The sequence below is a fragment of the Protopterus annectens genome, chromosome 10.part0 (assembly GCF_019279795.1).
Source record: "Protopterus annectens isolate FY-2018-M chromosome 10.part0, PAN1.0, whole genome shotgun sequence".
Classification (NCBI taxonomy): Eukaryota; Metazoa; Chordata; order Ceratodontiformes; family Protopteridae; genus Protopterus; species Protopterus annectens.
This window is the reverse complement of record NC_056744.1, coordinates 780,500,971-780,514,537: the sequence shown is the minus strand read 5'-3', so window position 1 is coordinate 780,514,537 and position 13,567 is coordinate 780,500,971.

Genomic DNA, 13,567 nt, shown 5'->3' with positions numbered 1-13,567 from the left:
TGTTCAAGGAAACTTCAATGAAAAGCAGCACTCTTGGATGAAAAACTTTTTTCAAAGTTTATTTTTTTTCATCCAAACATAACAGAACTTTCTCAGAACTAAATAACCAGTGTACATCCTTTTGAATAAATAAAGTTTGGGACTCTTAAGGAATAATAAACAGTGATCTATACAATGCTGATTCAATTTTTGATTTCTGTTGATGTTGTTGATCTATTTTCACTTATTCCCCACACAGCAGGGTCGCAGTGGTTTGATGAATTTTTGTTACTGAGTTGTTTTTTTTTTGTCAGCTAGGGACACCAAACGTTTGAGTTTATGGAAATAGTAGCCAAAGATAGTAGTGGCACTGAAGATAAATGATTCACTTAAAACCAAAAACTGCGTCAAAAATACATAAAAGTGAAGCTAAGTTGAAAACTTTTATTAAAATCTAGACATTAGTGCATTCACAGTTTGAAGACTACTTCATCAGATGATCAAAATGCATTAAATCAGACAAATGTTTAAATACTAAAACTATGACATCACAACCAATCATTTGTCACATATGCAAATCAGTAACTTAAGCATTTAAAGTAATTACTATTTAAAAAAAAAACATCATCCAGAGATGATATGGCCTGTCAGGTTTTTCTTCTAACTCTCAACAAAGAAGTGAACCATACTCCACAAGTGCCAAGAGAATATTCTTTAACCAATGGAAGAACAAAAAGGAAAATACATGTGGAGCAAAGAGAACCACGAACCATAAAGAAAATGTGGCAGGATTTTATACCGCAGTGATACGGAACATTTCATCTAAACAGTTAAGTAATAGTGAGTATTCTTTATTAAACAGAGGTTTATCTTTCGTACCCTTACAAGAAGTGGGATTATCTGAAGCCATTATTGGTTTGAAAATGTTTGCTAGGGCTGTTGGCTTAAAGTTACTATTTGGTAACAGAGATTTAGCTAATAACTTTAGGAAACCCAGTACTTTGGTTCCTATTAATCACCCTGTACTACACACTTTCAGTAAATTATGTGAGTCAGAATAATATACTTTAATGAACAAGAAAAATTAATAATATGTCAATCTGAATAGTGATGAATGGAAATCTTTACAGCATCTAAACAATGACTCATCTATCATTATCAAACCAGCTGACAAAGGAGGCCCTGTTGTTATTTTGGATCATAAATATTATTTAGATTTTTATGAATGATATGTTAAGTGATGATAAAGTTTATGAAAAAGTACCTAAGTCATATGTAAATATTATTTAATCTCAGATATATAATGTTTTATATGATTCTCTGTTGTCTAGATGTTTTAAATATGATATGTTTAAATATTTCTTGGTAGATGACCCTATTGTCCCTGTGATTCATGGGCTCCCAAAGATACATAAAGATCCATTTCGACCACCGTTTAGGCCTATAGTTTCTGGTCAGGGTGGTGTACGAAACCCTTATCAGTATATGTTGAAAAAACATTAAGACCAGTAGTTGATAAAAATGAGTTTATCTTAAGGGATACGAAACAGCTTTTAAGTGATTTGTAAGCATTTTTGCATAAGACATCTATTAACTCTAGGGAATTGTTATTTGTTACACTTGACGTACATTCTTTGTTCACTACAATACCTATTGTGAAGAGAATTGGTATGTTAAGAAGCTATTTGTTGGAACAAGAAATCTCACATGCTTCTATAGATTTAATATGTTTGTTAATGAAAATAATACTTGAAAATAATATGTTCTTGTTTGACCACAACATATACTTGCAAAGAGAAGCTGTTGCAATGGGCACTCCCATGGTGAACAGTTAAGCAAATGTAGTGATGGCCAAATAGGAAAATGACACATTTTTAAGAACTTGTAAATATGAACATGTTATTTTCTATATACATTCTGTAGATGATGGGAACAAACAGGAATTACATATGTTTTTTGAATATTCAAACAATAGCACATGTTTTTTGAAGTTTGATATGGACAGTTCGAGGACTGAGATTAATTTTCTTGATGTTAAAGTGCATACTAAGAATGATAATTCGGTTTGTACCATGATTTATAGGAAAGAGTGTCAAAGGAATAACTTATTGTACAGGCCCAGTATGCATCCGGGTCATATGTTTAAGAATATAGTTAAAGGGCAAGGATTTAGAATGTCAAGGCTAAACCCTGATGATAGAAAGTTTGAGGATGATCTAAATGACCTAAGAACCAGGTTAAGAGAATGGAGTTACAAGAATCAAGATACAGAAGGGACACTATCAGATGTGAATGCTTATAGGTATACTGCAAAAAAAACATATTTTTCTCAAGTAATAGAAACCTCAGATGGTTTAGTTAGGCCCACTTGCAGTAGAGCACGTGTGCCCATGTTCTATGGGAATAACACCAATGTTATAACTAATGTTGTAAAGAAGAACTGACCAATATTAACTAGTAACTCAGCTATTAGAAAAATTGTGGGAGATAAACCACATTTTTCTATTAGGAATAAGAACAACTTGAAATGTATGTTATGTTACCCCAAGATTGAGAATATAGTCCAACAAAGAAGGATTATATCACTCAAATCCCTGCAAGCGATGCAGTTTTTGTATGTATATTAACTCCTCTGGAGAATTTTTACATCCTGGCTTTAATAAGGTCTTTATATTTAATGTAGAAGCTGACTGTGATACTCCTGACATGGTTTACTTAGCTATCTGTTCCTGCAGAATGTTTTATGTAGGTAAGACAAATAGACACTTCAGGAAGAAAAGAAGAGAGCATATATAGGACATAAAGAGGGGATACCTTACAAATGCACTGGCTAAACGTAATTGTGAGCACACACACACTTTTAGGTTTTTGGTGATGAAAGTTAATGTTAGTTATAGGGGGGGTGGTGATAGAGAAAACAAAACCAATGTCTCTGACGTAAAATGGATAATTAGCCTTTGGGCTGATACTGGATATGGCCTTAATGACAAGGTCTCACTGAAACCCATCTTAAAAGACAGGCCGTTGAATAAATAAAATTGTTAGAATTTGAGTAATGAGTGTAATTAATGTTTTTAAATAGTCACTTTAAATGCTTGTTAAGTTACTGATTTGCATATGTAACAAATGATTGGTTGTGATGTCATAGTTTTAGTATTTAAACATCTGTGTGAGTTAATGCATTTTGATCATCTGATGAAGCAATCTTCAAACTGTGAAAGTGCTAATGTCTAGATTTCAATAAAAGTTTTTAGCTTAGCTTCATTGCTTGATTCACTTTTATGTTTTTTTGGAAGCAGTTTATGGAAATAGTCCTGTTTAATAATTTTAAGTAGTTTGAAGGAGAATTTTGTCAACAAAACAAAAGCATTGTTAAGGGGACAGCTTGTTCTTCTATGTATGCTAATCGTGTGGTTCTGGGAACATACATTTTGTTTAAATCTGATTACAGTGAAATTTGCAGTCTGTATGTTAGATATCTAGATTTATTTTGTTTACTTTTGAATAATATAAAAGAGAAGCTAATAGAACTTTCAGATTTTGCACAAACATTTGCTTCTTTTTGAAATTCACTAATATTTTTTTCTGATGGCAAACTGCATTTTTTGATGTTTCTATATCCAATAAGAAAATATTTATTACAAAGGAAATCAACTTTTTCTAATTCTTATCTACGTTTTTCTAATAGTCATATAATTAACCAAAAATGAAGCTTTGTGAAGGACCAAGCAGTCCAGCTGCTGTGAATTATTCAGATTATGAGATATTTTTGATTAAAACTGATAAACTTTTGTGTATGTTCATGTAAAGAGACTACCTGATTTAAATTCTTGCAAGAAATTAAAAATGAAATTATTTTGGGTAGGGTACAAATTTTATCCTGTTATTGGGAAAAAGGTATTATACAAACAAATCAAAACCTTCAAAGTGAAAAAAGATTTGAGAGAGCCATGGTTCTAAGACTCAACATGAATTCTATTGCCATCAAAAATAGCATTAGACACAATTGTAGAATATTTTCTTATTTTTCTGATCTTGTTACAGTTATGATAATAAACTGATTTTTGTTTTTAAATGGGGTTGTAACATCAAAGAAAGATTAGAAAAGTCTAAAAAATGGAGATTTTTGAGGAGATAAATAATGCTAGTAAGCACAAGAAGGATACATACAAGTGTGGTAGTTGGAACCAATGCAAATATATATTGAAAGGGATTGCCCGTTATTTAGAAATAATGACCCAATTATAAAGTTTGCAAAATATTTTAATTGTGGGGTTGGGATATGATATATTTAGACATTTGCACAGTCTGTAAATCATTCTATTCAGACAAAATAGAGAGAACGCTAAGAAAGAAGATTTATGGTTATATCAGGTAATATATGATAACTACACAGCCAGATTTAATAAACCCTTCACAGTTTGTTTACAGCATCTGTATGTAGCATGCTATTTTGTATTCAGTATGTGGCTGCACATAGGTTCATAGGTTCATAGGTTCATACTAGGCTATCTGCCCGAGGGCATTTACAAGCCTAGCCCATCGTTTTGTGGCTTACGCCACCCCTTTAGTATGGGGAACTATACCCATTATTTTGCTGTGCCTCTGTCGAGCAGTGACACTGAGGTAATCCCTGGGGTATATCTGCGATCTCCCATCCATTGGTCAAGATTTCTCTTGAACAAGGCCAGCAAGGTGCTCTGCCTCACATGCACGGGATTTTGTTCCACAGCATAGGAGTCTTTGGGTGATGAATCTATCCTCCAGCACGTCCTATTAATAGCCGTGTCAAGGTTTAAGTCTCCGCCCTTGTGGCTCTGATGGATCTAGATTTTTTGAGGTGAAGCATATTCATCAAATCTGGGTTTGACATGGCCTTGTATGTTAGGCAAAGGTCACCTCTGAGCAAGCGGTAAGCGACTGAATAGAGCTGGAGTTCTTTCAGTCGGGCAGCATAGGACAGATTTTTGAGACCCTTTATCCTTTTGGTGAGGAACTTTTGTGGCCTCTCCAGCTGCTGTAAGTGTCGGGTCAGATACATTTCGAATGGGGCATTGTACTCAATCATTGGTCTGATGAGTGATGAGTAAAGGGAGACTATGACCTCCCTTGATCTAGATGAGAATCCCTTCATGATAAGGTGGGCAATGTAGAAGGTCTTCCTAACTACTTTAGCTACATGGGTGTCGAATGACAGACTACTATCAACCTGGGTCCCCAGGTCCCTGATAACTTCTTCTGTGCTCAGTGGATTGCCACCTATTTGGTAGCTAGGGGTAACCTTGTTTTTCCCGAAGGGTATGACTATGCATTTTTTGGCATTTAACTTTAGGCCGTGGCTCTGGCACCAGTTATCCGTTTCTGTGAGACCCTTCTGAAGGATATCTGTGTCAGATGTGTTTTCTACTATGGCCCAGTTTGCAGTCATCTGCAAACTTTGTCAGCCATAACCCTCCTGTGTTTGCTTGTACTTGGGAAAAGTAGATGCCAAACAAGAGTGGGCCCAGGACTGAGCCATGTGGGACACCACTTGTGACAGGCTTTGAGTCTGACATGGCGCCAGCAGCTCTGACCCTGTGGGTTCTGTCACTCAGCCAGTTTGCAACCCATCTTGTGATGTATGGGTTGACATTTAAGCTGATGAGTTTTTCAATGATACCCGAATGGGGTATTGTATCGAAGGCCTTAGCCAGATCGAGGTAGGCTGTATGGACTGCCTTTCCCTCATCAATGGCTTTGGTGACTGTTTCAAAAGTCAACCAAGTTTAAAAGGCATGATCTGCCTTTGACAAAGCCAAACTGGGTTGGATCCAAAGTCTGCAAATTCCCTATGTCTTTATTTATGAGGTCCATTATGATCCTCTCCATGGCTTTGCAGATAAGGCTTGTCAAGCTAATGGGCGGTAATTTCCAGGGTCGGTGGAGGCACCGCCTTTGTGAAGTGGTACCACAGTTGCAGTCGCCACTCCTGGGTACGTATCCAGAGGTAAGACTTTGACTAAACAGGTGTCGTAGGTGTGGGTTTAATTCCTCATTCAGTTCATAGAGCACACAGCCGTCGACACCATCATGTCCCATGGATGCTGTGTTTTTTGCTTTGGTGAGAGCAGTTCTCACTTGGGAGCTGGAGATGTTTGGGGGCTGCAATCGTTTGGTATAGATATCTCTCCTTTTGGGGAGGGGAGTTTGCACTGAACCTGTCAGCCAGTATGTTGGCAATGTCTGTAGGATCAGTAATCTTCACATCATTTTGAACTAGCTCTGAGCATATCTGGGAGTTTCCTCCCAGGTTTCTAACATAGCTAAAGAAGGCCTTATGATTGTCTTTTGAGTCTTTAGCTATTCTTCTCTCGAAATTTGCTTTGGATGATTTTATGAGAGCTCTTAGTTTTTTACTTATAGTGATCAAGGGTGTCTTACCTTTTAAGGATTTTGCTCTATCTTGTAGTAGCTTCCTCCTTTTGTTGTAGAGTTTGTTTATGGCTGGGGTCCACCAGACTGGACGCTTGCCTTTGGTACAAAGAGTCTTTGTTTTGCTTGGGATTGCCTTATCCATGCAGTCCTGCAGGTGCTGGTAGAAGGCATTTGTAAGTGATTCAGCGGCTTGAGTACTGTTTTCCGCCGCTCGGGGCCTTAAAGGAGACCACACTAGTCTTTAGAAGTGTGAAGTCGGCTTTTGAGAAGTTCTTTACTATGGTCTTTTTATTTCAGGTGGGGTGGGATGAGGACCTCCAGCGAGATTAGTTTGTGGTCTGATCTCACCAGTGAGGGTACACCTCCCGTGTTGAACATTGTGCTCCCATGTTCGTGATGATGAGATCAAGTATGTTATCTCCTCTTGTGGGGATGGTGACTAGTTGTTCCATGGCATTTGAGTTTATGAATTCCAGGAACTTTTGGGCTAAGGTGTTTGGGCTTGAGTAGTGTTCCCAGTCTATATTAGGGTAATTGAAGTCACCTAGTATGATGGTGTTTGGTGATACATGTATCCCTCTAGTGTTTTCAGGAAGGCCATGTGAGGTTCCTGAGTTTGTGAGGGTGGCCTGTAACATGCTACAATTTGCAGAGCAGTCTTGCCTATGGTTAATTGCACCTGGATGGTCTCCGATGCATCGTGCGTTGCCACCAGTCTTGAGGTGTGGGTGTCCTTGATGAATATGGATACCCTCCTTTCTTAGTATTGTCCAGATTTTGGGGCGGAACGCATGATATGAGGTAAAACCTGATAGCGCTGGGGTGCTCTCAGGAGCCTTGAACCAGGTTTCTGTCACAGCACAGACATCGATGTTCTCCATACTGAGAAAGGCCTCGAGTGCGTGCATTTTGAGATTTAGACTTCTGGCATTGAGCAGCATTACCCTTAGTTTTTTCCTTTTTGTGTTCTAGGGTGGTAGGTTTAGAATTTGAGCCTTGCCTAAAAAGGCACTATGGGGTGGCAAGAGCCTTTGCCAATATCCGGAATCCCAGGGTGACAGGTGCAAGCCGTCCCTTGCAGCAGCGTGGCTTGTCCAGCATGTCATCCCAGGCAGACAGACACTGGATCCCCTTTGAATGACACCAGTGTTTAAGCCAATTGTTAAAGCTGATCATCTTATCTCTGTATTGTGGCATCATTCTTGGTGAAGGTAGGATACTGCTCAAGGTCAGGGTCATACCTGTCTGGGCTACATAATCAGAGAGCTCCTCAATGTCTCTTTTCATGTAGTCCAAGGAGGTACGTCTCAGGTCGTTTACACCAGCGTGGACAATGACTGAATCATATTTGTACCTGCTGTTGAGAGACCTGAGTGCTTGCGTTATGTGGCGGATTCTAGCGCCCGACAGGCAGCTTACTGTGACCTTCTCCTTACTCAGTCTGGTGAGTGGGACGTCAGTGTGTCTGATTATGGAGTCACCAATGACTAGTGTGTCTGGCATTGTGTTTGGCCTTAAGGGCTGTGACTGTTTGACACTCTGACTGTGAGGTCTATGTGTTGCAGGTGTTGTGTTCTGAGGTGGTGGTTGTTTGGGTGTCTGCTTTGGTGGCCTCTGCTGTTTGGGTAGATTTTTGATCAGAGCCTCCGAGTATGTCTTTGTGTGTTTATGTGTATGATTTGAGGTTGTAATGGTAATATGTGAGACTGGGTCTATAGTGTGTGTGGTAACCTTCTCCTCCTGACTGGTCTTGCCAGTCCTATGTTGAGAGAGCTCAGCCTCCAGTTTGGCCGTATAGTTGCATCTCTCGCATGTATTTGTGTTTTGTGGGAGGAGGAGAGGGTTGTCTGTGTACATGAGGCAATTGTAACATTGCCTCAATATTCCCAGGTTCACCAGCTGAGCAGGAGAGGACACTAGCAACTGATCCCTCGACATGCTAGAAGGAATAGACAAAAAACTTTAAAAAGATTCCGGGGACGTGGGTGACCGAGAAATGGGGGGTTGCCTTTTTGGGGTACTATCTATGACAAGAGTGCCGTATCAAGGTAATAAGTACTGTAGGAGCAAGTGCTACGTTTAACAGATAGAGAATAGTCTACTTGGAGTCAAGTAGAGATGATCTTTTTAATTATAGGATACGCTGATTAGATCAGTAGTATAGTTCGAGGAAGGTAGTTTTAAGCAAATATATGAAGAGTGGACTTTAGGTAGCCGAATAGTTTAAACCTGCTTAACCGGGCGCTGCCCTAGTGTGCAACAGTAGCAACTCCGCTAAATCGGCTAAATCGGCTAAATCGCTAAAGCGTGCTTTATAGCAGGGGCTGGAAAAGACAGGAAATGACCCAAATTGGCCAACAAACCACAAGTCACTGCCCTAAACCACTCCTCTGAGGACAAATGAAGGAGTTATGGAAATGACCCCTAGTGGCCAATAAAACTACAGTTTCAAGTCAGTAACCACCTCTCCGGGGCAGGGAAGCTGCTCAATGTTAGTCACTGCCACTGATAAACACAGAGACCCTCCTTCAGCCCAAGCAAAATGGCCTCACAGAAACTTTCAAACAGTTCAGGAACAGCAAGCCTGTAACTGAACTTTTTAACTCTCAGAAAAGTGGGAAAAAGCAAGATTTTTTTTTTGTTTTGTTTTTACAGAGATAGCAGAGGTTCACAAGTAATATCAAGTTATAACAGTGCAGTAAATGACCCCACACAAGAGTGCTAGGTCAAGGACAGAAAATATGCAAGTTTTAAGAAAAAAACGATTTAAAATTAAGTGCAAACAGGAAATTCAGCAAACAGCTTTTGGTTGTGCTCTAAATACAGCTACTAATACAGAAATCAAGTTTAACAAGCCAGAAAATGCTCAAGCTAGGCAGCTATGCAGAAAAACTTAGCAAATAAACAGAGAAAAAATACTTAAAATCTCAAAAGTGGCTCCCTTCTTCTCTCGGCGTTTTTTTCCTCTTGGAGGATGCTTCACCAACAGCCAACAAGCCTGAAAAGACGCTCAAACCACGAGGCAACTAGGTTTTAAGAGAGGAAGATGAAGGAGTTATGGAAATGACCCCTAGTGGCCAATAAAACTACAGTTTCAAGTCAGTAACCACCTCTCCGGCGGGCAGGGAAGCTGCTCAATGTTAGTCACTGCCACTGATAAACACAGAGACCCTCCTTCAGCCCAAGCAAAAATGGCCTCACAGAAACTTTCAAACAGTTCAGGAACAGCAAGCCTGTAACTGAACTTTTTTAACTCTCAGAAAAGTGGGAAAAAAGCAAGATTTTTTTTTTGTTTTGGTTTTTTACAGAGATAGCAGAGGTTCACAAGTAATATCAAGTTATAACAGTGCAGTAAATGACCCCACACAAGAGTGCTAGGTCAAGGACAGAAAATATGCAAGTTTTAAGAAAAAACGATTTAAAATTAAGTGCAAACAGGAAATTCAGCAAACAGCTTTTGGTTGTGCTCTAAATACAGCTACTAATACAGAAATCAAGTTTAACAAGCCAGAAAATGCTCAAGCTAGGCAGCTATGCAGAAAAACTTAGCAAATAAACAGAGAAAAATACTTAAAATCTCAAAAGTGGCTCCCTTCTTCTCTCAGCGTTTTTTCCTCTTGGAGGATGCTTCACCAACAGCCAACAAGCCTGAAAAGACGCTCAAACCACGAGGCAACTAGGTTTTAAGAGAGGAAGATGAAGGAGTTATGGAAATGACCCCTAGTGGCCAATAAAACTACAGTTTCAAGTCAGTAACCACCTCTCCGGGGGCCAGGGAAGCTGCCCAATGTTAGTCACTGCCAGTGATGAACACAGAGACCCTCCTACAGCACAAGCAATAATGTCTTCACAGAAACTTGCAAACAGTACAGGATCAGCAAGCCTGTAACTGAACTTTTAACTCTCAGAAAAGTGGGAAAAAAGCAAGATTTTTTTTTTGTTTTGTTTTTACAGAGATAGCAGAGGTTCACAAGTAATATCAAGTTATAACAGTGCAGTAAATGACCCCACACAAGAGTGCTAGGTCAAGGACAGAAAATATGCAAGTTTTAAGAAAAAACGATTTAAAATTAAGTGCAAACAGGAAATTCAGCAAACAGCTTTTGGTTGTGCTCTAAATACAGCTACTAATACAGAAATCAAGTTTAACAAGCCAGAAAATGCTCAAGCTAGGCAGCTATGCAGAAAAACTTAGCAAATAAACAGAGAAAAATACTTAAAATCTCAAAAGTGGCTCCCTTCTTCTCTCAGCGTTTTTCCTCTTGGAGGGTGCTTCACCAACAGCCAACAAGCCTGAAAAGACGCTCAAACCACGAGGCAACTAGGTTTTAAGAGAGGAAGATGAAGGAGTTATGGAAATGACCCCTAGTGGCCAATAAAACTACAGTTTCAAGTCAGTAACCACCTCTCCGGGGGGCAGGGAAGCTGCTCAATGTTAGTCACTGCCACTGATGAACACAGAGACCCTCCTTCAGCCCAAGCAAAATGGCCTCACAGAAACTTTCAAACAGTTCAGGAACAGCAAGCCTGTAACTGAACTTTTTTAACTCTCAGAAAAGTGGGAAAAAAGCAAGATTTTTTTTTTTGTTTTGTTTTTTTACAGAGATAGCAGAGGTTCACAAGTAATATCAAGTTATAACAGTGCAGTAAATGACCCCACACAAGAGTGCTAGGTCAAGGACAGAAAATATGCAAGTTTTAAGAAAAAAACGATTTAAAATTAAGTGCAAACAGGAAATTCAGCAAACAGCTTTTGGTTGTGCTCTAAATACAGCTACTAATACAGAAATCAAGTTTAACAAGCCAGAAAATGCTCAAGCTAGGCAGCTATGCAGAAAAACTTAGCAAATAAACAGAGAAAAAATACTTAAAATCTCAAAAGTGGCTCCCTTCTTCTCGCAGCGTTTTTTCTCTTGGAGGGTGCTTCACCAACAGCCAACAAGCCTGAAAAGACGCTCAAACCACGAGGCAACTAGGTTTTAAGAGAGGAAGATGAAGGAGTTATGGAAATGACCCCTAGTGGCCAATAAAACTACAGTTTCAAGTCAGTAACCACCTCTCCGGGCCGCAGTGATGCTGCTCAATGTTACTCACTGCCGCTGATAAACACAGAGACCCACCATCAGCCCAAGCAAAATGGCCCCACAGAAACTTTCAAACAGTTCAGGAACAGCAAGCCTGTAACTCAACTTTTTTAACTCTGACAAAAGTGGGAAAAAAGCAAGATTTTTTTTTGTTTTTGTTTTTACAGAGATAGCAGAGGTTCACAAGTAATATCAAGTTATAACAGTGCAGTAAATGACCCCACACAAGAGTGCTAGGTCAAGGACAGAAAATATGCAAGTTTTAAGAAAAAACGATTTAAAATTAAGTGCAAACAGGAAATTCAGCAAACAGCTTTTGGTTGTGCTCTAAATACAGCTACTAATACAGAAATCAAGTTTAACAAGCCAGAAAATGCTCAAGCTAGGCAGCTATGCAGAAAAACTTAGCAAATAAACAGAGAAAAATACTTAAAATCTCAAAAGTGGCTCCCTTCTTCTCTCAGCGTTTTTCCTCTTGGAGGGTGCTTCACCAACAGCCAACAAGCCTGAAAAGACGCTCAAACCACGAGGCAACTAGGTTTTAAGAGAGGAAGATGAAGGAGTTATGGAAATGACCCCTAGTGGCCAATAAAACTACAGTTTCAAGTCAGTAACCACCTCTCCGGGGCAGGGAAGCTGCTCAATGTTAGTCACTGCCACTGATAAACACAGAGACCCTCCTTCAGCCCAAGCAAAAATGGCCTCACAGAAACTTTCAAACAGTTCAGGAACAGCAAGCCTGTAACTGAACTTTTTTAACTCTCAGAAAAGTGGGAAAAAGCAAGACTTTTTTTGTTTTGTTTTTACAGAGATAGCAGAGGTTCACAAGTAATATCAAGTTATAACAGTGCAGTAAATGACCCCACACAAGAGTGCTAGGTCAAGGACAGAAAATATGCAAGTTTTAAGAAAAAAACAGGAAATTCAGCAAACAGCTTTTGGTTGTGCTCTAAATACAGCTACTAATACAGAAATCAAGTTTAACAAGCCAGAAAATGCTCAAGCTAGGCAGCTATGCAGAAAAACTTAGCAAATAAACAGAGAAAAAATACTTAAAATCTCAAAAGTGGCTCCCTTCTTCTCTCAGCGTTTTTTCCTCTTGGAGGGTGCTTCACCAACAGCCAACAAGCCTCTGTGTCACATTCAACATCTTCATCCCCTGACTGTGACTCTGTTTGGCCACCATCATCATCAGGGTCTGCAGATACTCTGACATCAGTTGGCAAGAGTCTTACACTTCCACTGTCAGGGTCACCTGTGATAATAAGTAACAAACACAGGAAAAAATAATAGCTACACTACTATAGTCAAATGTTTCCTAACAAAACTAACAGTGGTGCCACTACTACAGAGAGTACAGCAATACACACAACAGTCCTGGCACCCACATCATACATATAGATAACATTATATATTTCTTTGAACTGCTTATCACCACTAACAAAGAAAATATTTGGCTTACCATGTGAAGTTGATGTTATGCTCATCATAACAATTAACAGTAACACAGGGGGTTAAAACTTTTTGCCCTTTATATGTCCATTAACTATACTTATAACAAGAACTTGGATGACAAGTCCAACCTAAGCCCATGTGTAATCAATCAGAATGTGTTAACTGTAGCAGTCTACAAGTCCCCCCCCCCACAAACAAACTTGTTGGTAAACAGAACTAATGTACTGCTGTCAATATGTTTCTATACAAGAGTATTTAACAACTGAGATACATAAGCCTACCTGGAACCTCCTCCTGGGACACAGTTTTTGTCCCTGAGACAGGAGCACCAATGTCAAGCACATGCTGTTCTTCACTTTTCGGGGAGCTGTCTGGATCCCTGACAGTGGACAGGAACTCTTAATTTGCTGTTAGGAGTTACTCTGTAGCAGCACCCTTGTACCCTTCCAGTCACGGGCCATTGCAACTGCTCTCCTCCATGCAGATATGATCATGTCAGTGGCCCTATAGTGAACCTGATTATATGTCCTGCTGTGGCGGCTGCCTACTGCACTCACATCAGCAACTATCTGCTGCCAAATTTAAATTCTGACAGACAGATCTTCACATCCAGTTTCAAGCAGAAAGGCACCATG